The sequence below is a fragment of the Phyllopteryx taeniolatus genome, chromosome 12 (genome assembly GCF_024500385.1).
Source record: "Phyllopteryx taeniolatus isolate TA_2022b chromosome 12, UOR_Ptae_1.2, whole genome shotgun sequence".
In the NCBI taxonomy this organism is placed as follows: domain Eukaryota; kingdom Metazoa; phylum Chordata; class Actinopteri; order Syngnathiformes; family Syngnathidae; genus Phyllopteryx; species Phyllopteryx taeniolatus.
The window spans coordinates 16527754-16553513 of NC_084513.1; the positions used below are offsets into that span (position 1 = coordinate 16527754).

General features: G+C 39.7%; 1 protein-coding gene across 7 annotated transcripts in view; it reads right to left on the reverse strand.

The window, feature by feature from the left end:
- thsd7ba (thrombospondin, type I, domain containing 7Ba) overlaps window positions 1-25760 on the reverse strand; it is a 198856-nt gene that overhangs the window by 127224 nt on the left and 45872 nt on the right. For 2 of the 7 annotated variants that reach the window (XM_061792762.1, XM_061792756.1), the window contains exon 1: window positions 14246-14980. The exons of 1 other annotated variant lie outside the window; for it this stretch is intronic. The gene's annotated coding sequence lies outside the window, so the exon portion shown is untranslated. Of the gene's footprint in view, window positions 1-8704; window positions 8861-14245; window positions 14981-25760 lie in introns of those variants that run through there. 4 more of the 7 variants (XM_061792758.1, XM_061792763.1, XR_009791152.1 and 1 more) reach the window with 3 other exon arrangements.

Sequence of the window (25760 nt, forward strand, 5' to 3'; positions counted from 1 at the left end):
CCTGTGGAGCGCAAGGCGCACAAGTCGGGAGCATTTTCAAATAGGTAACATTTGTATGGAACAGGGAATAAACGCAAGGAAGACCTGGCATGCTGATATCTGTACCTCTGCTGTTAAGACATACATGAAAAAAAGGTTTTTATTGAAACGTCATGAGGCTTCTACCCCTTGGCTGCTCATCACGACAGGGTGATCGCTGATCTGGCACCCACATCCAAAAGTGGCAGAAGGCTTCATTGCACATAAAACATCCAAATATCTTTCGTTTGAAAATTCAAAGTAGTTGCGTCTGTCGGCTCTGCTTTCTGAGGAGGCAGGTTGCCAAGACTTTGCTCAAATATAATCTGTTCTTTCTCGACACGTCTTCTTCTTGTTATTTTCCTTTCGGCTTGTCCCTAAGGGGTCGCCACAGCGACTCATCCTTTTCCATGTAAGCCTATTTCCTGCATCCTCCTCTCGAACACCAACTGCCCTCATGTCTTCCCTCACGACATTTATCAACCTTCTCTTTGGTCTTCCTCTAGATCTCTTGCTTGGCAGCTCCATCCTCATCATCCTTCTACCAATCTATTCACTATTTCTCCTCTGGACGTGTCCAAACCATCGAAGTCTGCTCTCTCTAACTTTGTCTCCAAATCATCGAACCTCGGCTGTCCTTCTGATGAGCTCATTTCTAATTTTATCCAACCTGAGAGCGAACCTCAACATCTTCATTTCCGCCTGTGTATCCATCCATTTTCTATACCGCTTATCCTCACTAGTGCCGCAGGTGTGCTGGAGCCTATCCCAGCTCTCTTCGGGCGAGAGGCGGGGTACACCCTGAACTATAATTCATTAAAAACTATTGATCGTGTAAAGAAGTAAAGAGAGCTTGTGGCATAACTGTCCAATACAACCTCCGCTTGCCGGCAGCTTAGTGGCTTTCGGTGTCAAAAGACTCCACCTGGCGGTGAAAGATGCGTTTGTTTGTTTTTTTCTTGCTTATTTTTCCTCAAAAGTCAAAATATCTGCTAACTGTTCCAGTTAGTTACTAAACTTCACAGTGTTCCCCATTACAATCAGTGTCATTATACCTCTTCTTTTTGAGAACAGGTTCCCAGTAATTCGATTCCTCTGAATTGTTTGTTTGCTTCCCTGACATTTCCGCTAATTGATTCCTCTTGTGAGTCACAAGCAACAAGTGTATTTTGGTTCTAAACCTTTCCAACATGGCGTCAAAACAGAAGCACTCTAAATGTTGGCTATATTTCATGTGCAAAGATGATACCAGGGTTGCTTACAACCCTTGCAAAGCTTTAACTTCATCAAAAGGGGGAATACTCTCAATATGCAGCCGATAATTTTTTTTGTATTATCCTGTCATGTACTATTTATATATATTGATAATGAAAGAAATTGTATCTTATATCATTTGTTTTATTTCAATCCTTCACTCAATGAGAATCGATAAGAGAATCGACAAGGAATTGGCTCGATAAGCAGTATCTATAATCAATAATCAATTCCCATCTGTAGTCACAATACAGAGGAAAACAGCACACAAAAAAATCAGTGGGCCAATTGTCTGTGTATCACAATGATGCAGAAAGTGTTAAAATAATCGGGAGAACTTGAAATACATTACTCACATTGTGGAGAGTAATGTAACAAAAAACTTTAGAGATTAATTTTATCTGTGTGCACCGTTGGAGCATGCAAGCAAGCAAACATGGAGCGGTGCGGAGTGGGACTTCAAATCACAAACGTCTTAAAATCGGTCAAATTTGGAGAGTGACCAGATTTTCTTTTTTTTGTTTGTTTTTTTTTAGGGAAAAATCCCTCTAATCTCACAAAATGTTTGAAAAACTCTTAACTTCCATAATACGTGACATCAGGTCAAATCCTCCCCAAAACAGTACGTGCTCCACATTTCCACAAAGTGTATTCAAAACAACATCCCTCTTTAGTCATGCTTAGCAGAGGTTACTAAAGTAAGTCCGCACTGACACAAGGCCCTCATTTTCCTCTGCTTTCATGCAGCTGTGTTGATACACATGGAGAACCCAGAAGAGCGAAAACAACACTCATCAGAAAGTCGACAGTTGGTTATTAGCCTCAGTGAGTATTACTATACTAAAATGCTCACGTTAAATAAAACATTTTTCCTGATGTCATTAAATATAAGGGTTGTTGAAAAGCATTTAGCGTGCATCTGTGCGTGGGAGTGTTTGTCTGTTTAAATGCAGTACAAATCTGCTCCAGAAATGTGAATGGCAATTATGTTTAACTGAATAATTAGAAAAGAATGGAGTGAACAAAGCAAAGAAATGTTGCCATGCGCATAACCGCATTTGAGGGGGTATTTTGAAGAAAAGAAGAAGAGAAAAACAAGGTTTTTTAACTACTCTGTTTGGGTTGTACCCATTAATGTTGAGCACTGTAATTGGAGGACTCAAGTACGTATGGCTGAGAATGACAAACAACATCATAAAGGAAAACAGAAGACAATCAACATTGCAATCCTTTGCCACTAATCGTGTCCTAACTTGTGATAGCGTCAAAATAAAGAGAGAACATTCAGTTCAGTTTATTTTTGAAAGGGGACAATGCAATTTCATAAAACACATGAAGTACACATGGTTAAAAAAGCCAGAATTAGCCAGAAGGCTAGTTTTCATCTGTAGTCCCCTGGCCATGATGTAAAAAAGCAGTAAAATACATCTACAAGACATTATAATACAGGATACATAATCAAACTATACTATTAAGAGAGAATAAAACCATAATTTTTTTGATCATAACAAAAAGACAACATAACATACTTGTCTTTTAGTGTTGGCAGCTATAGGTGTTAACTAGCCACATTTTCAGTTTTTTTGTGAAGGCCTTGTATGTTGTAAGCAGTTTAACCTCCTTAGGTACTGAGTTCCACTCACCAGCGCTCCTCACTGACCAGGCTGACTTACTGAAAGTGCTCCTGCGCAGAGGAATGAGACAGTCACCTCTGACAGAGCCTCGAGTGACACGCTCAGAGCTGTTTCTTTGGCTGATGAACTCAGCCAGAGGAGCTGGGGCCAGATCATGCAGTACTTTATAAATCAAATTTAAATCTGCAAATATGTGAAGACGGTCCCAGTTTAAAAGACTGTATTTTTTTAAAATTGCACAGTGATGATAGTGCCTTGGTTTTTTATCCATCACTTTAATTACTTGTTTGTACAAAACTTCCAATGGTTTTTTTGCATTCTGACCAGCCTGGGACCAACTGGTTATGCAATAGTTAAAGTGACTAAGAATCATCGAATGCAGGTAAATTTTTGCAGCTTCAGTTGACATTTCATTCCGAATTGCACGAAAATTTGCGAGGTTTAATTTGATATTTTTACACAATTTGTCAATATGGGCTTTAAAGGAACATTATGTCACTTAGAGCAGTTATTCCCAACCAGTGTGCCGTGGCACATTAGTGTGCCATGAGAGCTCTTCAGGTGTGCGGCGGGAAATATTCAAATTTCAATTAATGGGTCAGAAAATGATTTATTTATAAAAAATAATGTATCTTTATTCATCTATCTAAGCCGGCAATATATAGTAACAAACTGAACAAATAAATGGCAGAAGGTACATAATAGAGTTGCGTATCCAGTTTTTGTGACGTTTTGGTTTGGTGGTGTGCCGTGAGATTTTTTTTTAATGTAAAATATGTGCCTTGGCTCAATAAAGGGTGGGAGTCACCGACTTAGAGCATCTAAGGACCAACTTTGAACACTTTTTTTAAACATCATATGACACGTGAATGAGTAGGCGGTGAAATAAATGCTCAGCGTGAGAATATAGATTTCACTTTTAACCTTGATCCATTTATGAATGCTATATCAATACACGAGCTTTAAATACTCATGCAATAACTTCTCCAGGCTTACACGCACCTGACTTTACCAAGTCAGACTGCACTTTCAAATAGTACTTGGCAGTTGTTACTTGTGGCATGCCATCGTGGAAATTATCCTCTTGTTTCTGAATCTACAGAACACAAAGGCAGTTGCTGAATATCAAAGCGGTACATTAAACCTGACCGACCGACTGCAGCTGCACATTTCCATTGCATCAAAAGCAGGAGCTGTACATTTTCACCAGAGGTCATGTGTTCTCTTCAGGTGAACAAGTCCTTTCTTTTCTCATTAGATGTAATTACCGGCGACATCTAAAAGACAGCAGGAGCATAACAAAAAGGAAAATGTCAACGGAAAAGGGAGATCTGGACGGGCAAATGAAAAAAGAGCCACCATCAGGGGGAAGAGCGGAACACTAATTCTATTACTGGAGGGAATATTTTGTGAATATATCCAGTGATCCAGAGTTAATAGGGTTGATAGAAGCTGGAGATCTAAGCAAAAGGCCAGCAGGCTGACAGTCCTGTGCCTGGGATTTGCCACAGCCTCTTCAAGAGCCTCGTATCTGACTAACACCCAAAGAATAACCCATGTGGCCAGCTGGAAGGAACGACAGACAAATAAGGTAGCTATTTGAGATCAGGCATGCTGAAGCCATACTTTTGTATTCCAAGTGGGGCAGGGGGTTATTGTAATTGAAAACTGCTAGGGTGCTGGAGGTCAACAAATTCAAAACACTGACAAACGTGCTTGCGTACCAAGAAGCCGAGCACCACAATTCTTTTGTCAGAATGACTCAGAAATGGTGCCTTTTTTTCCATACATGAAGAATGGAGGTTCAGAAATACAAATTATACTCAGCATACTGAAGGTAAAATCTCAAATGTATCCACGGTTAAGGTTTGGGTTGGTCTAAATGTTAGAAATTAAACAAATGAAGCACAACAAGATATCACATATACAGTACTTTCTATTAGCATGATACCGTATCTGCAGTGAAAACTACATTTTCCCACATGTGTTTGGGAGATTTTGTTATGATCCGATGAAACCAAGGTTGAGATTTTTGGGCATAATTCCAAAAGGTATGTTTGGAGCAAACACAAAACTGCTCATCAAAAGAACTCCAAACGTACAGTGAAGCATGGGGGTGGAAGCATCATGTTTTGGGGATTATTTTCTTATTCTTTCGTAACCTTTGTCAAGGTGGAGGGAATTAGGAATTGTTCCAAATACCAGTCAGCCTTAGCACAAAACCTTTGAGTTTCTGCTAGAAAGCAAAATGTGTCAGGAAAAGCCTACTAGAACATCAGAATTTTATTTGGGGTTAATAACAGGCACTTCAAATAGGGCAGGTACTGTATGTGCTGACTCCCATTTAATGAGTTTGAATGTGATAATTCTGTTCTGTATACTGCCAAATCCAAACTTATAAGAGGGTTTGCACACATTTTTACTTCCCCTCTTGAAAATATTTTATAGTTTTTTCAATTGACTTGAACAGGCAATAAGTCACACTAATGGTTGAAAAAGTTATCAAATTATTAATCTTGGCCTCATTTATTACAGTATTTAAAAAAAAAAAAACAGGGGTGTGTAGACTTTTTATATCCACCGTATATGTGTATATAGACATCTGGCCATTACAACTATGCTCACAATTGCTGAAATTCTTCCACACCTGGCTCACCCAATAATACCATTACGAATCTTGATTTGCACACTGTGGCACAGTCAGGCTGGAACAGAAAAGGGTGCTGGTCAAACTGTTCCCCCAAAGTTGGAAGCAAACAATTGTCCAAAATTTAATGAAAGATTTGCTGAAATCTAAAAAATTAAAGCCACTCAACGTGAAAAGAGAGGACCTCGCTCTTGTGAGTGTCACTAAAGGTCGACTTTTGAGTGATCTTACCTTCACCTGATTTTGATCCGATCATTTAGTAGCCTGTACGTACAAAGTAATAAGATCCCTGCATCACTGTTAAACACTTAACAAGCACGCGTGCAATATAAAAAAATCCTGGAATAAAATGCTGTCCACACAAACCCACAAAAATAACATTCAGTAACATCCAAACAGTATTTTTTTTAATTCTTATTTATTCAACCTGATGCATTTTTCTTGGGATAAAGGTGATTCATGTCAAAGTCAGTGATTTGGTTTATGCAACGGCTATATCTACACTACATAACGATTTCCAGCTTCTGTCAGAATATTTTCTCAGTGGAAATGATACACACCCACACATCTTCCACTGGGCAAGCAAGAATATAGCATATAACAAGTAGCTTTTCAAATGAAACTGACAATTGTCAAAACATTTTACTCGGTTCAGTATACATCTGACGTGAAAAGAGATGATTATGCTTAGTCGGCTAAGTTAATCGTCAAAAAAATTAATAAATCATGGCAATAAGCTATGTACGTAATGTGATTCTTTTCACATCTTTATGCAATGTGGGTGATTACCAATATCTATCTAATTGTCTGAATTAGGGTCACAGGTGAGCTGGAGTCTTTTCCAGCTGAATTTTGAGAGGCGGGATCCAACCTGGTAAGACAATTTTGAGTCTTCCATGAACCTAACATGCATGTTTGTGAGGCCACCGTGCTGCCCATGATTAGCAATATTTTTATTCCGTTTCAGATGCACTATAGTTTCATCATGCTTTAAGTTGTATTTCTGCTAATTAACAACCACATGCTCAAATAACAAATCAATACATTACAAATACATGAAACCGCTTTAAGTTAACAGAGAGGGACATAGCAGCCGTTCCAGGTGAATCACGCTCCCAAAACGATAGTTTTAAACAGAATTGGGGTTTTAGTATTCTCGTCATGCTAGAGATGAAGAGGATGTCACAACAAATCCATGCTGACACTTCCCTCCCAAAAAAAGCAGTTTAGGAAGCCATCACAGGAAAGCAGCGCATTTTCTTTTATCAAGAGCATTTCATCTGTCAACAACAAACACATTATAATTTTACTCATTGGGGAAAACATTTTTGATGGAAATGCATGCCAAAATGCACCTGAGTCCTTATTTTACCACACACAAGATAAATAACAATGGATTGAAATTTGGATTTTTGGGAAATCCAAGGGACATTCCCCACTTGATATTTAAAATCACATTATGATCACCAATTAAAAACATAATAAAAGTTTTTATTACAATAACTGTTAAAGTTATCACAGGGGAAGTAATGTTTTGCTTGACTGCACCTCTTTACTTTTGCAGGGCTGAGTCTCCCAAATATGAATATGAATTAAAAGCTCATATAAGCATCACCTTATGAGGCAAATGTAACCTGCACCACACACACACACACACACACACACACACACACGCACGCACGCACGCACACACGCACACACACACACACACACACACACACGCACGCACGCACGCACGCACACACACACACGTTGCCTCCTCCTGCTTTATGCACGCTGCAAGCAAGTTGGTATCAGTGGAGAGCCCAGAGGGGAATACAATATTAAATACCTTTTCTTGCAGAAAGATTTTATTTTATTATTATTATTTTATTTTATTTTTTTAGCCCCAAGGTAATAATTTTTCAGGTTACTTTTGAGTGGTTGTTTGTAGTCTATAAACTTATCTTACAGTATTCATGCGAACATTGCCAAGCCATACAATATTGGTGCAACTAAGAAACAAGGTCATCCAGCATTGGCCAAGTAGCAGTCAAAAGAATATGCATACGTAAATTGATTAATAGATGTTTTCAAGGAATGTTTATGCTATTAGGAAACATTAAAGTTAAATGGAGTGAAAATGATTATCATAATTCTCACTTTCTTTAATGGCTTCATGGGTGACATGAGACTATTCAAGGGTAAAATGGCCTTTTGTATAATGACATTTGCTCCTACTGCAGACAGACAAATGCAAACAATGACATAATTGTGATTCATTGTCAAAAGTTTGCCCGCTGAATCACTTTTTTAAGATAGCTATTCCAACATGAAGGTTTGCAGCATAGTATTTTTCATGGCTAAACAGGTAATTTTATAATGTTTTTTATGTAGTCGGTTGGAATGTTTGATTGTGATCATGGCTTTTCATCAAAAAAAGGACAACAACAATAGCTTATATTTCCAATTATTCTGTAGGTTCTATAGCCTCTCAAAATACACCCGACTATAAATTCTTATATATACAATAGCAGCAGTCACCAACATTGTGTTGATAATTATTGTGAGAAATCATTGATATGATCAGTGTCTTCACATTGATGAATATGGTTAATTACTAATAATAACATGATTTAAGGTAATTTGAGCAAATTTTAGAAGTGTGGATAAAACTGGTAGCCCTTCACATTAATAGGTGCCCAAGAAGTAGCTCTCAGTTTCAAAAAAGGGTGTTGTCCCCTATACTATGACAATAGCAATTAAATGTTGATGAAATCTTTAACAAGGACAAAATAAAAATAAAAACAAAATGGGAAGTGAAATAGTAAAGTGGATTCAAATATTAATAGGACCTGGCAATGGACACATTTGTTGCAAGGGGGAGTTCATCTTCATCGAACAGATTCGTTGACATTGCAGTGTGTTTGCGCAGACAAACTGTGCTCGACTATATGAAATGCAATATAATCTCCTTGCCTTGGCTGCCTCTAATGTGGCCAGATAGCTTTATAAAAGATTAATCTGCATTTAAAGTCTCACACACTAGGATAAATTCTCCATGCTGCATTGGGACTTAAGTCACACTAGACAAACATTTCATTTCTAGGGAGCCGATGCCCATCTCATCATTGTTATTGGAAGGAGGTGAGGTACATTCTAGACGACTCACCAGTAAATCCAATGGCTGAAACATAGAAACAGATGCACTCATTTCCATGTGGGCAAATTTGAGCTTCTCGCTAAACTAAGAATGCATGGTTGTGTAAGAATCACAATGTAACTGTCATATCCTGTTTTGTTTGCTTGTTCCATGTGTGGAATTTTCTGTTGTGTTGCAGTCCCTGTGTGCGGGTCGGTGGGCGGAGTCTATCGCGATGCAGCTGCTGGTGATTTGTCATCAGCAGTGTATTTAAGCATAGGAAACGCAGGAGGAAAGCGCTGAGAAATTGGACTTTGCTTGTTGCCATTACCTTGCCAGCTTTGTTAAATTCTCGCGCATTCCCACGTTCATTCCGTCCTGCCAGTAGCTCTTTTCGTCTGCTGTTTTTCTAGTAAGTACTATTGTGTTTTTCTGTTCTTGTTTCTCTTCCTTGTGTAGGTTAGAGTTTGTTCTCCTAGCTTCCAATATTTAAGTACCTACCGATCCGCTAGATGGTTTTCACGTTGCCCTTCTGTCACATCACTTTCTGTTTATAGTCATCTTTTCACGTCAGTGTGCTTGCTCCCTTTGTTGAATAAAGTCTGTAAACATGCATCTTCTGTTGTTTTGCTTTGGGGTCCAAATATATTGTATTTGACTCAGCCATAACAGTAATCTAAGTCACATCATCCAGTTATTCCATTGTATGCATGCATGGTACAATCAGGTTCATATAATAATAAAGTGGTACCTTAACATAGGAGTTTAATTTGTTCGATGACCAAGGTCGTAACTCAATTTATTCATATATAAAATGTTAAAATTCCATTAATATGTTCCATCCCCCAAAATAAAGAAAAATAGCATCTTTGAAAAAATACATTGTAGGCCTTTAAAGTTCCCACAGGTGCTATATATGGTCCCTCCCCTTCGCCATTAACCCGAGTGAGAGGAAATGCTTTTACCCGTTTGGCTGAATGCGGAAGTAGGTTGCGCATATACCAGATTGATGGACATACTGTAGTATTTGTGTGTTGGATGAGTGCCTTCAATGGGTGTGGCCTAGTGAGTGACATCAGGAGCTGGAGTTGGGTTGGCCAGTTACTCTGCATGTGGGCCTCTGGGCGTGAGTTGTGGCCTACAGCAGATACTTGCGAGTGTTCTCATTTTCCATTTTGTTTGTTTCATTCAATTGCTCTGTTTTTTTCACTACCTGAAGCTCGCTCATAACTGACCAAGAAACGACTTGTAACACTAAAACCTTGAAAGTCGGGGCACTCTTAATTCAAGATACCACTGAGATGATAATGCTAATAAGCTCAGCTCAATGAGTCTTTCGATTGACATTGAATAGATGAGTAATAGAAAAACGGGTCACAACCAGGGACTACGACGCTGCACAACTCATTACTGTCAAAGTCCCTTTTACATTTCCCACCAAAGCTGGCTTTGTCCCAGATTTTTCCTGCATCACTGTTCTGTGCGAAAGGTTTTCATACAGAATTGGGGGGATGATGACGACCCTGCGATCTGCTGGGTCGTGTTAGGAAAACTATCAGTGGCATGACGGGTCCTGTGTGCCACACCCAAAACTCATGTTGCCCGTCCTACACTGTTGAAAGCAATTGTCGCAGTCTGATTCCATCTCGGTATTAATCCTCTCTGCAAGGGGGTTCTGTATATAAGGCAAAGGCCAATAAATGTTGAGTCTATTTATAAGTGTCTGATTCGGCAGTGTTCTATTACCTTGTGCTATCATGCAGTGATCGAACGCAGTAACATTTTTTTTCGCCATGGATCAGTTTTATGTAAAGCAATATTTTGATGGTCTGGCATAGAAACAAAAACAAATTAGAAAATTAAAACTCACCATGACTCTGACTGTACCTTTAATTGTTGGAATTTGTGTGTGGGTTTTTTTTTTTTTTTTTTATCTTTGGGAGCCATTCTTATCTTGGGGTAATTAATGGTTGACAATGAAAATCCCGCTTCAGAAATTCTAGGATGTTGGAAATGGAAGCAAGATATTCAGTGCTATTTTGGCAGTTTTGAACACTTCATTGCCTCATCTGTGAGCCTGTTGCCACATCCATCCATCCCTCCGTCCATCCATTTTCATTATCGCTTCTTCTCACTAGGGTCGCGGGAGTGCTGGAGCCTATCCCAGCTATCATCGGGCAGGAGGCGGGGTACACCCTGAACTGGTCGCCAGCCAATCGCAGGGCACATAAAAACAAACAACCATTCGCACTCACATTCACACCTACGGGCAATTTAGAGTCATCAATTAACCGACCACGCATGTTTTGGGGATGTGGGAGGAAACCGGAGTGCCCGGAGAAAACCCACGCAGGCACGGGGAGAACATGCAAACTCCACACAGACGTCGCCGGGGATTGAACCCCGGTCCTCAGAACTGTGAGGCAGACGCTCTATTACACATAATTTAAGAATCACCGACCTATATTGATAAATCGTCTTTTAAGTAGGTCTGCTGATCTTTTTCTCTTAAATGCAGCTCTCTTGTTTCTTGGAAGTTGTAGACTCTTCTGCCTCACCAGTTGACCAAAGAAGCTCTCTCCAAAGACGTTCAGCTTTTTATTCATTTTTGCCAGCTTTTATACAATGATCTAAACCAGCGCTTTGACGTGTACAGAGGCACAGGTGGATGCTCCTGATTTTTAAAGTAAAACTTATTTTGGACTCGATGATCAATAAAATAATTTCAGTTCAGTCTCTCTAAGCGGCTTGGTACCAAGTGGCTATACGATTGGAGACTGCTGATCTAAGGCATTAACTAAAAAAAAAAAATGTAATATATGACTTGTTAGAATCTCTGTAACTCACATTACACTCCACTTCAACCCACATTTAAGAATGCACCACCATCCCAAGATAACTAACATTAACAGAAACGGGGGGGAAAAAAAGAAAATAATGTGCGAGTCAAACATAACATGTTCTAGGAGTAACAATCCGTTCAAACGAAGGAACCTTTTGAGTGAACGTACTGGGAAGACTTCATGATTTGTCCGCAAGTAAATCTGCATCTCTCGCAAATGACTGTGTATTATGGTCTGTGAATGCACCATCCCTCAGTAAGTGAACGTATTACAGAGTGAACGTAAACCTGCAACTGATTATGAACTGAATGATTCTAGTGATTCAATAGAGTCAAAAAGATCTGTTGTTCCCATCAGTAGGCTGCTGCAAGAGTAACACAGAGCCTGCAGTAGTTTGATACAAACCGCAGCCCTAGTATTTCAACCAATAATCAGGCTGGGATGCAATTAGTAACGTGGAAAGGTTGTGAGATTCACATCAGATGGATCAAGCATCGAGGCGGGCTACTCATTCGAGTGATTCACGACCCAACAGTTTGTCCCACGCTGAGCCTGAATTTGTGCCATCTATCTTCTTTATATGAAGCATTCAAGGTTGGAAATATGCATCTGTCAAACGTCCCCCATTACCCTGGCTGCCTGTCACACCTGGGGCAGCTCACAACCAGCCAGAAAAAAAAGACAGAGTATAGCTGTCAGCAAGAGAACCCTCAGTGGACTGAAAAGGCACCAGCTTTATCCGTCTCCCTGACTCTAATTTCCTCAAAACTCTGATATTTTTCTGTGTCCCTTGCTGAGTGCTGGGTTAATGACAAAGACTGCATCAGGCGAGTACCTATGAGATGGCTCCCTTTTCCTCAAAGAGACGATTGTTTTATTTATTGCAATGAGACAGGTTCTAGTATGTCGCACATCCATCTGAAGAAGCTGAGTGCTGTTGAAGAATTGCATGTGTGGAATATAACTAGAAATGCTGAGGTGGAGAAGACCACAATAGCATATATCCCATTGATAAATGTGTAGTTGATCTACTTAGAAGGGAAGTTGGTACAGTATCAACAGTCCTTTACCTTTAACAAAATAAATAAAAAAGTTGGAAGGAATGAAAGAAATACCGTTTGCTGCCAAAGTACCATGACTTGTTTTCTGTACACTAAACAAACTACAGGTACTCCAGACTAACAACTTGGAAGCCAATGTATCTTCGTACAATGCAAGTTTTTAAGTGGTTGTTGTACCGTTATCCAAGTTGAAACCCTGTGCTAAGTGTGGTTAAAAAAAAAAAAAGCGTTCAGTGGAGGTTTAAATAAAGAAGATGCTTCAGTCCCAGATGTTTCCATTGTCTGTTTGATGTCTTACCTCAACAACCAATGTCTTTTCACATCACAAAGCTATTTCTCCCTGCAGTCCAAGAGAGCACTATAAACTCCGTCATGAATGAAATATAAGAACACCTCTGTATTACTTATGAGACGTAATGTAACTTTGCTCTCAGCTATTTTCAGGTTTCATTTTCATGCATCAGTGTGTATTATTTTTTACAGCACCCAGTGGGACATTAGAAGGGAGTAGTTCACAGATTAGTTATCAGCAAAGACTACCTTTAATTAAACCAATAATGTCCGCATTAGTCATTATTGCAAAATACATCTTCAAGGGCTCCTCCAGATAAATTGGAGGCATTACAGCTGGCGGACTGGCCCACCAGGACCGCATTTGTCAAGTGACACCATCCCAGAGGATTTTGAGGATTTCCACATGCCCTGTTTTTAATTTAAACTTGACTAAGTTTAAATTGGTTTTAGTGAGAAGCACAGAAAAAGAAATGCATTTTAACCCCCCGCAATTTAAATTGAAATAATTCCAAAGCTTATTGTGAGGCTTAAAGGGAACTGTTTTGGTAAATGCTATAAATATCACTGAATAGCAATGTCACCTCTGTCATGGCCTAACCTTTTCCTGTGTCACACAACAGTGGACTTCTAATCATCTAATCATCCTGTTTCTCAAAACCGGAAGAGTTAATGTTCCGTGCACACCGATTTACTCCCGGTGTCATTGTGACTGCGCACGTGTCTCCTCTCTGCTTTATTTTCTCAAGTTCTCCCTTGTGCAATCTATAATCAGGAGAAGACCCAGTCAAATGCGCACAGAGGAGACTGAAATCTTCTTGCACCATGCAGATTGTGAACGGTTTGATCAATGTATAATTTAATATGAAGTCACATCAAAGCAGGATTCATTTATGACTTCATAGCCACACAAGCTTTATTTTTAATTTTTTTTTATTTTGCAGTGCAAATACAGTTTGGAATTGAATGAATTCACTCAACACCTGCTGATCTTGCCCACCAACAACCTGAGCTCGTGCTTCCGCAACTCAGAACACCCTTCCATGCACCAGCTTTGATGATGCTGATTTACAGCATCTTTCTGTCCCCTTCCTTCCTACAAGCTGAAGACACTTTTCATCCTCCCTCTCACACAATTCAAACAAGATTGCCCCAGTTGTCATTGCCACACTTCATAAGCCATACTTGGACGCTTCACTTAAGGTATGAAACAACTTACCTCGCACTGTCCCTACGAGCTTAACATCAAATTCATCACAGCAAAACAGCGCAGCGCAACACAGAGAAATCAATTTGTGCACACTGGCCAGTGAGCAATGAGCTTTCTAGTGTTGCGCCACCTCAGTGCAAAGTGAATAAATCACAAAAGGTCTTACCTGGGATCTTGGTGATGCTGCTGCTGCTGCTGCTGTTTGTAACAGATCATATCTCTGCAAGTGGGACAGCATTCGAGAAGAGGAGGACGGAGAGGAGGCAAGGAGAGTGTGAGAGAGAGAGAGAGAGAGAGAGAGGAGGGGGAGCAGGAGGAGCTGATGACAAAAGAGAAAGAAAGTGTTGGTGTGGAACAAGACAGAGAAAGAGAGTGAGAAAGGAGGGAGCAGTGGCAGTAATGCTCTCACACAGCGCTGCGTTACACTGAAGAGGATGTATTGACTCGGGGAGGTGCTACTACTCAGCCAAATGACATATGCGTCTCTCTCAAAACCATTGGCTAAGAGAAACGATTTCCTAATAAGCTATTCTTGCCGGATCTAAATGAACACACCCCCTCTCCTGTTTAACGCCGTACATGCAAAACCACATATGGCGCACAAGTACTCTTTATCCAGTCTTCAAAGATCTTTGCCACCCCTCTCTTTTTCTACTCACCGCTATTCTCTTTAGATCTTGCGCTCATTTTTCTAAATTGTTGCAGTACCTGTTTTCTTGTTTTTTGTAAGTAAAAAAAGAAAACAATTTTAAGAATGCAGTAACTAGTAATTGTGTTATTTTTCCTGACCAGTCTACAGTGTACCCTGCCTCTTACTCAAAGTCAGCTGGGATAAACTCCAACTCACTCACAAGTTAATGAGGATAAGTGCGATATGGATGGAGTTTTTTGATGCCAGCTATGAACATTTGTATTTCAGTTAAGATACTGAACTTCATTTTTCATCAGTGAAAGTCTTACCTTCTATCTAAAGCTCTCATATGTTGCCAAATAGCAACAAAGTAGAAATTATATTATTAAGTCATATTTTTACAAATAAATCTCTGTGTATGCTCTGAAATCATTATTTGCGTATGGACATTTCATAGGAAGGGAATGTTATGGTAAGGCCAGCACAATAAGGGAAATTTCCATAAAACTTGGTAATTTAAAGGGGCAGCACTGCCAACAATCAATGTTGTTGGTTATTCTCTAAGTTTGTCTTGTTTTTCATTTTCCCTTGTACCCTCTCCTCGTGTTTGACTTCATTTCCTGACTTTGTTTTTTTTCCAAAGCAGTTATTCCTTGGTGTAACCACAAAAGGTTGACCTGACAAAAGTACACATTACTGATCAGTCAGAGGCTATGGTCAAAATTTTTTTAGCTTGCTGCTACACTGCGACATTCGCGTATTGCTATGCGAGTGGGTGAGCATTTCCCCAGTGAAAAGGTCTTTGAAATAGTGAAACATTATGTGAAAAGAAAATTAATTGCAGACACTTTATACATTCAATGCTTGTGAGATTAATAACCAGATCTAATGGTACTTAACAGTCAGCACACAACTCTACTAAGGGTTGCATTGTGAAAGAGTAATCTAATAGTGAGGGGGGTTTTGTTTAGTGATGTGCTCATATACAGTAGCCAGTATCAAGTTCAACTTATCATAAGAAAATCAGCAATCATATCCACCAACGTGAGCTCATGTCGTACTGAAAGTGTACATGTGCACACTCACTTAAAGTGACATACTGATGGCGGACGCTGCCATTCGGGTGTCACAGTACTCATCAAGAGTCATTATGGGGTCATTGCCGAGCTGAAGGACACTTGAATGTAGTCTGAAGGGGAGCCAGAATTAGAATCCTCCTTCTCAAACCACTGACTCATTCCCCAACCGGGGTTTATATTAGCCAGTTACACACACCATTAGCATACTTAAATTTGTGGGAAATAATTGGGTGGAACAGTGGAGCATTTGGTAAATGCATCTGCCTCGCAGATTATGGGTTCAAATCTCGGTTGCCGCCTCCCTGTGTGGAGTTTGCATGTTCTCCCCGTGCTTGAGTGTCTTTTCTCCAGGTACCGGTACTCCTGGTACCGGTACTCCTGTTTCCTCCCGCATTCCAAAAATACACAGGTACAAGACCGTAAACTCGACAATAAACGTAAAACATTCAAGATGAACCCGTCATTTGCGTGTTTTGTTTCTAAATATATGAAATACGTTTGAAGCTAAGTGTTAAAAACATGCAAAGACTGAGAACAATATAGCACTGAATTGTTGAGATATACTAAAGCTTAAAACTGTTTTTCACCATCTCAATTGTCTGGATTTTTGAGGCTGTGCAAAAACGGGGTCACGCTGAAGTCACCAGGGAACAACATGAGTTGGCCCACCCTTATTCCATGCACTGGCCATTCGGTGAAATTGCCACTTCCTTATTCATGATAACTTGACCCAGTTCTACAAGTACAGCATGCAGTTAGCCACCAACCTATGTCCACAACTTGAAAAAATACATCTTCCATGAAGTGTAATTTATTTTGTGTTATTTGGGCTACAGTACCTCTGGCCTCTGCCCCCATGCGCGTTGTGTAGCAAGGCAGCGGCGAACCGCACAGGATTCACGGCCCTGCGGCCCCTTGCCAGAGTAGGCACTGAAGGTCCGGCACAATGGCATTAGGATCGTCAGCCACACAGTTGCCGGCTGCACGTTGCGGGGCAAGGAGGAAGAGGGAAAACAATCTTCCAGGGGAACCATTGCGTGTCGCACTGCTGGTTGTTACGCCGGGGCTCAGAGGCTGCTTCTCTGCGGCTCGTAAGCGCCTTTGCAATAAGAGAGTGTCTCCCTTCCAAGCAGGTTAAATCATGTAACATCTTCTTTTCGACTGGCACTTCACGCATTCACTTATTGTGATGGAAAAGAATGCTGAAGTCATCATTCAAGCCTTTTGCCCTGTTTCCTCACTCGCTCTGTCTTGGTCAAATGATCAGGAAGAGTTTGTTTTACTAGTGGAAAGCTATGTCTTCTGCCATCTCTAAGTATGTGCGACATCCTGGTGAAAAGGTCTATAGTATAGGGTGATGCAAATAGCATGGCAGATACAGCTAGGAACGAGCAGACAACACGTGAAACTAATGAACTCATTACAAGACAAGTGAGATAAACAAGAAGACAGCCACACACACACACAAAATCAGTACATTATACAGAAAACACAAAGTCCAAATCTAAATCAGTCCTAAATCAGGAACCTAACAGCTTGTCATGACAGTGTACCGATCTGTCTCCTTACACTCCAGTCACATTATCAGTTATCAGATTCATATCTGATTTCTACCTACATGTGACCAAGGCCTGATTCCAATCTGGCAAAGACATAAAGACTTCATAAATCTTAGTGTTGGAAAAGTCACGATCCATCATCAGTATAAACGCAAGCCTAAAGATTTAACATGAGAATCGTCCAAAAGTAAAAGCCATTATATTTTGGATAGTTGAATAACCATACTGTGTAGGAACGTGACTGTAACAGGAAATTTGACTGGTTCAGTAAAACAAAAGAAAATAAAAAATCCAAAACCATGGAGATAAAATACTGTAATTTCTCATGTATAATGCGCACCCATGTATAATACGCAGCCCCAAAGTTGACCTCAAAATTCTGGAAAACCCTTCTACCTATGTACAATGCATTTTTATAATGCATGAAATTGCTTCTACCCATATGATCAAAACTTAAAGTATTATCTGTATCCCTTAGGTTTGTTTCCAAATAATTATTCTGAGTTAAGCACTTTAATTGAACACGTTATACTTTCTTTTTATTTACTTACTCTTATATTGAAATTCACAGCCCTACTTTAATTTAGTAAATGAGAAAACACACAGTTGTGCTCATATGTTTGATTACCCAGGAAGAATTTATAAGATGGGTACAATTCTTTAAAGAAAACAAAGGGCCAGGTGATTATTTTAATGGGATTCAAATTAAACTGTCAAGGATTTCAGAAAGGCATTATCATTAAACAAAACATAACCATAAACAAATTCATGATGATTGTTGTTCAGTCATGAGTCGTATTTAAAAAAACAATATTTCACAAATTCTGCCAGGGTATGTAAACGTATGAGCACAACTGTACATATATGCAGTCATACGTACCCCTCTCATATTGGAATGTAAGTGTAGGCTACACCTTTCTCATAACCTCTAGGTGGCGGTGGCATATTAGAATGAGAATGTACACCTTTCTCATAACCTTTACGGGTCAGTGGCATATTGGAATGAAAGTGTACAGCTTTTTAACACCTATGTACTTTTGACAAATTTTTTTTGGGGGGGGGATGCGCATTATACATGAGAAATTACGGTAACTGGACACATTTTCTTTACTGAAATTAAACCAAAAGATTCAGCTGCCACTTTTGTGAAATAAAAAGCTAAATGTCCTCACTATATCTGCGAGAAATCCCTGACAATTAGTTGAACTCAAGAGCAGCAAAGAATTGCACATATTGCTGTTTAATAAAGACGACCAAATATACAGTATAGCGCCTTAAGAGATTTGCCGACACCGCATACCTTAGCCAACAAACAGCTAGAGAGACAGAGCATCCCAAGTCATTAATTTAATGTTTGCATGTCAATTAGTGGAAATGTAACAGTAATAATATTTAGTGGAGTTCAAGTTTGTTTTATTGTAGGCAAATTTACTTTTTTTTTTTTTTTGCTGGATTCCTGCTGAGGTTCCAGGTCAGCCTCATTCAAATGAAGGCAGTTTGAAGCAACGCTTCACGAACAACAGTAATTACACTGTATGTTTGACAGGGGTGTGATGGAGAACACTATTCCCTAAAGGTGTTACTACATTTCATGATGATGATGATGATGCATTGCACAACAATAAACAAAGTCAAACAGTATGTCAAAATTGTTTCACAGCTCAAGAGTGAAAGTATGGGTAATCTTAATTGTACAGCCGTATGTTAAGATAAAGTAGAAACTAATGAGCAACAGGTTTCACACAGCATGAAGTAAATGAGAAGTAGGACAGAATCATAGCAGACAAAGGTGTTAGTAATAGCCCTTGTCTAGTTTATTACATATTTTAGTGAGACACAAAATATTTTTGTAAATATACTAGAAGCAGCATAATGTAACAGTCCGATGAATAACACATTTTTTTCTACAAGCGGCAAAACACATTTAATTTAAACACAGAACAAACGACTGCTTTAGATACACGACAACACCTACTCATAATTTTTGCATCCACTTTGTCCACAGTGAGAAAATGTGAAGAAAATGACAAAGTAATATTTGTGACTCGTTTATGTTGCTGTTAAAATCTTTACATTTTACATTTAAATGAACACGATTAATATAGTTTTCCTCTTCACTGTATGTCATGTAAGGGTTACTGGCTCTGCGGCCTTATGCTCATTTAAAATCGCACCAAAGTCATTTTTGTGTGTTTTTGTTTTTTTTAATACACTAAATATGTTTGAAGGTAAATGCTTAAACTGTGCAAAGACTGAGAACAATGTAGTACTGAATTGTTGCGATATATAACTTAAGACTCTTTTTTACCATCTCAGCTTGCCGGAATTTATGGCCGGGGCTAAAACAGGGTCGCACTAACGTCACCAGGGAACAGCATTAGTCGGCCCTCCTCCACTATATAACTAACGAGCGCCGTCTATTGCTATTTGCAGGAACTGTGAGTTACTAATCATAATAATAATAGTTTGGCCCTTTTCTATCACCACTGCATCGTGAAGTTAGCCATCAAGCTATGCTTACAACCCTAAAATGTATCTTGACATATATTTGCACAGCGCGAGCTAGCATCCATTACACATGCACACTGCACAGACTGACTCAGTTTATGGAACTCGCCTCAGAAGAAAGCTACTCGAGCCCCCTCCGCAGACCACTGAAACTAATCCTAACGAGGTCACATTTAAGAATTCCTGTTGATGGAAAGGTAGGTTGTCACCATTGTCACCTTCATGTTCGAATTGTAATATTAAAAAACCTTCTAAACCTAACCCAAAAAGCGTTTGTGTTGGTTCTTCCATGTCCTCGATAATTGCATTTTTGATGGACTACTTTTGTTTGATACATTTCCAACTTTCCTATTGTAGCGTAATTGGCTGAGCTCGTGATATCCCCCGAGAGTTCTTGTCTTTCTCTTCTGACATCCTGCTTCTAAACCATACTTGGAACTTGTATTTTTTTGAGAGGAATATAACCAAGCGTAATTGGATATTTTTCTCGATGCCCGGTTATTTCCAAGGCGACTTCCTTGCTTTCATATAACAAGAAATCTTCCATTGACGGGGTAACACTGCTAGGAGTGTGTATGGCCTCAGTGTAATGCTATCTTGTAATTTCCACATTGATTTGATTGAGAAATAGTAAGAAGTCAATCAAGAAGAGTTTCCTTTCGGCAATATGTTTTCCATTCTATGGAGTAAAGTCATGCATTCTCCTCTTTTGTCCCCTGCTATATTGAGAGTCACACTGCATTAACAACGCCAGGCATCCACTCTTGAGGCCTTTTGTATCGAGCGATAACTAACAAGGAGACATGTCACACTATATCTCAATGATGAGTGACAAACTGAAACGCCACAGCCCGAATCCAAATGTAACGATGGCAACAATCAAATAAATTCACCTGGTGTCGAGGGGGCGCAAGAGCAGCTCCGCCTCTGGATGCTCTTTAACATTCAAAGGATTCACTCGCACTCCGGCTGTTTCTTATCTGATTTTGCGTTTTATTTGAAACTGTCCTTCCTGAACCCTAATCAGGGCTTTTCATCAGGTTGCCATTCTGTTTGCTTTTGAAGTAATTAACCTCGTCCATCAGTGTCAGCCAACATAAGCCTTCAGAGGCATAACTTTAAATGGCACCTGTTAGATTCTTACAACATATGAAGCCACCTACCATTAGAACCCATTATTTTCAGCTAACCAAATTAATGTTTTCTAAATTAGACCTTTGTAGCTTGTAATCTACTTTGAAAATACAATTTACCAGCAGACATCTGACATTGACATGACCAATCAAACTCAATTTAGACACCCACTTAATGTATCAAGCCTATGCTAAAGTAGTCAACTTTGGGGTGAAAATATGAACATTTGTCAAAGCCACGTACGTGCCACACCATGGACTCGAAGTGACTTCCAGACTCTCCAACTGACCTGAATTGCTTTACATTGAAGCTTCCCTTTCTTCAGAACACAATAAAGCAGTGGTGCCTCGAGATACGCGTTGAATTCCTTCCTTGACCATGTTCGTAACTCAAAACACCACCACAATCATCTTTATGGAAATGCCATTAATTAGTTCCCGCCCCACAAACAAAATTTTTAATGTGCTTTTTTTTTTTTTTTTTTTAAATGTGAAAACTAGCACGCTAAAATATTATACTTTGTAACAACATACACTAATTACATAATTAAATAGAATTAAAAAAAAGAATTAAACAGTTTTTGTCACACTTTCTCCTTCAATTCAAGGCATATTGTGCTGCTCATTCTGGTGTGCTCACTTTGGCCACCTGGTCGCAGTTTGAGGCTGACATATGTGGAGACAGTCTCAGCTTCTCAGTACGGCAGTATTATTAGTCTTCACAGAAGATAAATAATATATGCCTGTGGGTATTGTTATATCTTCTGTCTACGTGTGTTGCCGCACTGTTTGCATTCAAATACACGTTCCTTAAAGGGTTATAACACCGCCACATACCTGTAGATGCTAATTGTTCACCCGTGCCTATGGCGTTTCCCATTATGTGTTAGTACTAATTTAGCTGCCTTTAAGGCAAAGTTATGTGGTTGTTATAAATATACGACATGTAATTTTCTTTGTTTTATGATTAGTTTGATTTCAACTGTGAATGGCAAGAAAAAGCTTGATGCTGCTTGTTGTAAATTGAATGGAGTCACTTCCCCTCCCCCCCCATGTGCAGCACTCTTATCTCAAGTTTGCGCTCGCAAGTCTGAGCAAAAAAATCATCTGTAGCACAACAGCTTGTACCCTGATAAATTCATAAATTGGGTCAATTGTACCTCAAGGCACCACTGTACATATGAATTAAAAGCCAAGCACATCACACACAACCTGCATATCTCTATCATGACAGCAGTAATGGTCAAGGAGAATGTACTTAAAGAGGTTGGCTCTTGAAAAGGGTCATCATACCATCAACATAAATGCCCTGCATTTCAATTCTCTCCCGTTTGTTCCATCGGACTCATTCCAAGGGGTGTGATGAAAACCTGGCTGGAGATAGACAGTGAGTAATTGCACGCTTAGAAGTGTTATCCATTACAGTTGAGAGCATGAGGAGGAGAGCACCCTCACCCAGAAATGCTGTTCCGTTTTATATTTAAATGAGCACTTCTTTAATGTCAAAACCCCTTCACCTCACGACCGTGTTAAGAGTCTTTTAATCAGTTGTTGGCCAGCAAAGCCATGTGACTAATGGGTTTCAGGACACATGCCAGTTGCGTTTAGAAAGGTACTATAAAACACTCAAAACCTTCTTACTCAAACCATCTCACAAATCATTTTCCAATACATTAAAATCAGTTTGCAATCATATTGCCGGGCTAATGAATTCAATCCATCATTGGAAATAACCTCTTTTTCATTTTGCCTGTATGATTTGGATAGATTTTTCATAATCATTGCAGTTGCAATCATATCAAAATGACATCAATCTTACCAAATATGATAAGAGATTGCAGCATTCTTCATCTTGCTTTAGGACAGAAAACAAAAACGGAGTCTTTTAAGGCTTCTTTATACTCGCACGGGTGGCGACCGCGCTGACGTCACTGCGGCTATCCCGCGCGCAGTTTGCCTTTATACTCGAGCGCAACCCACACGTGCCGTTTTGAAAATGTGCTGCAGTTCTCCTCCAAGTCAGGGGTGTCGCTAGAGCTGGTATTGGCTACGACATCACAGGGTGGAGTTTCCGATGCATTTTATGGCCAATTCCGGTAGCCGTTTTTACTTTCCGGAACAAAGCAACAACAATGGCGACCGTGGAACAGGGCCTGCTAGAACAAATGTACCACATGATTCATTTAATTATATTGCTAAATCGATCAAGAAGGCAGCGGCGTAGGTGGTATGTGCGGCCATTAAATGAAAGTCGGGATGGCGGTATTGAGGAACCAAGGGGAAAGCTGAGTACGTCATCACAGCATGTGACTAAAACGGACCAATCACGAGAGATGATCTCCGCGGCATTCTGCATGCGGTGACAATTTGTGCCGTGTTTCCATGATATGTGCATCCCGGGACTCACATAGTATTAAGTTCAAAATGATCTACGATACTAAAAAATGATTTTTTTTTTCTCCCTCCAAAAGCCCATTTTGTTATACTGTATTTCAATTACGAACTTTAGGCAGAAACTGTTACGTTTTATCCCTGAATCAATTCACTATACAGTATACTGTATACCATATATATACTGTACTGTATAGAGAAGAAACAAAAATGAGGGTAGGAATGTAAATCGACTGGTAAATCCAGCCCTTCGTCTTTCGGCTCAGTCCCGTTAACCACAACCGACCGATGCAGAGTCCGCATTACTACAGATGCTGCACTGCCTGACAGCTCCATTCTTCCCTCACTCGTGAACAATAACCCAAGACACTTGAACTCCTCCACTTTGGGCAGGATATCATCTGAGACCCGGGGAGAGCATTCGACAATTTTCTGACTGAGGACCATGGCCTCAGATTTGGAGGTGCTGAGTCTCATCCCAACCACTTACACTCGGCTGCACTCGGGGTTTGATCAAGCCGACAGAATCACATGATATGCGAAAAGCAGAGATGTAATACTGAGGCCACCAAACTTAACCCCTTCAATGCCTCGGCTGCACCTAGAAATTCCATCCATAAAGGTTATAAACAGAATCACTGACAAAGAGCAGCATTGGCAGAGTCCAACCCTCACTGGAAACAAATCCAATTTACTGCTGGCAATGTGAACTCTGACATACTCCTGCAGCATCCCCCACAGCACTTTCCAAGGGGCACAGTCAAACACCTTCCCCAAGTCCTCAAAGAACATGTCGACAGGTTGGGGAAACTCCCATACACCATCCAGGACGCTGATGGGGCTGATGGTTGCACGGCCAGGATGGAAACCACAATGCTCCTCCTGAATCTGAGATTCGACTTTAGAGATTTGAGATTAGACCGTACCAGGGGGACTGGGGAATGTGATCCCCCTGTAGTTAGAACAAACACTCTGATCTCCTTCTTAAAGAGGGGGAACACCACTCAGGTGTGTGGATACAGAGACACTGTCCCTGATGTCCATGCGATGTTGCAGAAGCACCTGGGGGAATGTCATCCACTCTCAGTACCCATGCACCAAGGAGCTTTTTAACTATCTCGGTGACATCAACCCCAGCGAAGAGGTTCTACTGCATACAGAAAAATCTGAACTTATTATATTTTATTTCTGAGCTCAGTTAATGTGATTTTTATATGCATCGAGCACTTTAATCTATTTGGCACTAATAGGGGTAATTGAATAAGGCAGGAATTTTACTTTTCTGTAATGCAGTTGGACTGATGCATCAGAGCAGAAGTTATATTAAAAGTGTTTGGCTATCGAATCTTTACTCTATACGGGAATCCGTCAAGTCTGCATCAATATTTAAACCCTACCGAGAATGCAGAACGAGGACGTATGAATATTACTTCAAAGTCAAAATGAATTCACAGGCTTTGCTGAGGATGATGAGCTGTCCTGTTTAGGATGAAAATATCAGATTTCATCTTCCAAACCATCAACAAACACAAAGAATTTCTATCTGTTGTGTAAGCCTACTTCCTACTCTTTCTGAAAACATAAAATATTGTATTCAAGCCAAAGAATGTCATCCCCCCTGAGAGTTCCTTGGTGAAGGTATGGTACATTATTAAGTTTATAATGATACATTTCAGGTCACGTTGCTCTACAGCAGGGGTGTCAAAACTCATTTTCATGGAAGGCCACATTCAAATTAACGTTGCTCTCAGAGGAAACTACTGTCTTCTTCTTATCCTATTATATAATTACGTGTGTATTTGATTACTATTGATTATAGCAACAAATGTTTGAAAAACAAATATGGCAGGTATGATTTTAACCATCAGAGTGACGCATTAATTATTACCTAACTTAATTAATTCAACAGAAACCTGTTTTATGCCACAACTGAAAGCTATGATTTAGATTCAAGAATGATTAAAAAATGTGAGCTAACAAATTCTGTGGCAAATAAATTGTGTTCCAAACCTTAACATAATCTACAAAAATCATGTGTGACTCTTCACTACAGTTGAATGTTGTGGCATTTTCAACAACATATAGCTACAAATAGCTTAATAGAATATTCTAATGAGGAGTCTTACATATAATTCTTGGACCGCCTGTTTCTTGTCTTGGTGCTTTATGTTTGGTGTCAATGTAAATTGATTTCGTTGAGCTACGACACTGTCTCGTTCTAAAAATCATAAAACCTAATGTATGTACTATATGTACTGTATGTACAGGTATGTATGTATGCATGTATGTATGCATACATGGGCCTATAGAGCAATTTAACTTTTCTTGGACATTTTGAGGAAACAAATTATGTCGCTTTCAAGCTTTCACAGGCTACAAA